A 1,513-nucleotide genomic window follows, 5' to 3' on the forward strand; every position below is an offset into this window, starting at 1 on the left:
TGCGGTGGTCGGGTGCGGGTTTTATCCCAGGACCCGCTGCCGACCTGCCCGGTGGCTGTGGGTGCAGTGCTGCTCCTCTCCGAATGCCTCTCCTGCTTTTTCGTGCTGGGAGAGAGCAGCTCGCGGCTCAGGCGGGCGCTGTGACCGGGACTTTACCGGGAGGGGGTGACAGCAGGTCTTGCTGGGGCTCCTCACCGGAGGCAGGGATGCGCCCGTGCCAGTGATGGGGCGAGGAGCAGCTCTGCCCTCCCCAAAGCATCACCTTAAAAAGCAGATTCTTAATTAAGCGGGAGGCTCTGGCCACCCTCTCAAGGGCAATCTCGGGGGATGCGTCCAGGGGTGAGGGAAAGGGGATCCTGATGACTGAAGCCGTGCTCGGATGTTTCCCAGGGAGATTTAAAAATTAAAACCCCAAACAAAAAAAAAAACCCCAAACCAACCCAAAACCTAATTTGGGATTCTCAATGATGATTCTGCCTGCCTGGGTGATGGGCTTTTCTGCAAAGGTTGCAGCGGGTACCAGTCTGTTTGTGCTGCCCATGTGTGGTGGGTGGGCACCTGCGGCCGCACGCCTCCGGGGATGCGGCTGCTGACGCGGCACCGGGAGCCAGGACGGGGCTCTGGGTGCGTTCGGGACACAGCGGTTTCCAGCTGGCTCCAGGGCTGTTGGAGACCAGCAGTGGGGGGTTTCCAAACAAATGGGGCTTTTCTTTCCTGCCACTTTTCCGCGTTTCGCCTCGTTTTCTCCCTTCTGGAGAAGAGGTTCCTCCTGGTCCGCTTGGGGTTTGACCCACACGATACCGATGGGCACAACACGAGAGGGCGAGAATCTCGGTGGTACCTGGGCATGGCAGGTCCTCCACGGCACTTTGCTCTGCCCCGGTGACGTTTAACCTGTTGGTGCGTGGCGCTCGCCGGAGCAGATCCCGGTGCTTCCACTGCCTGGGGGTAGCGAGGGACCGGCCCAAGATGCTCATCTCTGGTCTGGCTCCGCGGTGGGGGTCCCGTCGCAGTCTGGGTGCATCAGGGTGGCTGGGTTTTCTTCCCAGTGAGCCCAGCCCATGGCTGAGGGGGGTTTACCCAGAGCGCCGAAAGATTTCAAAGGTCTCGCTTTGCCTCCCGGTTCTGCGGGAGAGCCAGGAGATCGGCACGGGGCTGCCAGGCGCCTTGGCAGGTTTTGGAGGGCTGAAGGGCGGGCGTAGTGGGATGTTAAATCCCGTTATCACAGATAGCGCTGTCGGCGCGGAGCAGGGGGGCGACACTGGGCTCCGTCCCTGGGACCCAGGGTTCCTCTCCCCCTGCAGCTCCTCGCCCTCCGCTCTCCACCCTCAATTTTCTTTTTTAAATCAAAACAAAGCCACCGGCACGTGGGCAGAGACCATCCAGATCGGCAAACGGGCATTTTTTTACCAGGTTGATCGGTCCTCTCTGGCTCACCCCAGGGATCCGGGAAGCCCCCGCCTTCGGCACACGGCGAGCGGCATCCGGCCGCGCTGCTGGCCTCTCCCACGGG

At 61.5% G+C, this 1,513-nt stretch overlaps 1 protein-coding gene across 1 annotated transcript in view; it reads left to right on the forward strand.

The window, feature by feature from the left end:
• Positions 1-1,513, forward strand: part of IGF2BP1 (insulin like growth factor 2 mRNA binding protein 1) — a 29,185-nt gene that overhangs the window by 15,368 nt on the left and 12,304 nt on the right. The gene's annotated exons all lie outside the window — the stretch shown is intronic.

This window comes from Egretta garzetta, unplaced genomic scaffold, assembly GCF_000687185.1.
Source record: "Egretta garzetta isolate BGI_Z169 unplaced genomic scaffold, ASM68718v1 scaffold498, whole genome shotgun sequence".
Taxonomy (NCBI): Eukaryota; Metazoa; Chordata; class Aves; order Pelecaniformes; family Ardeidae; genus Egretta; species Egretta garzetta.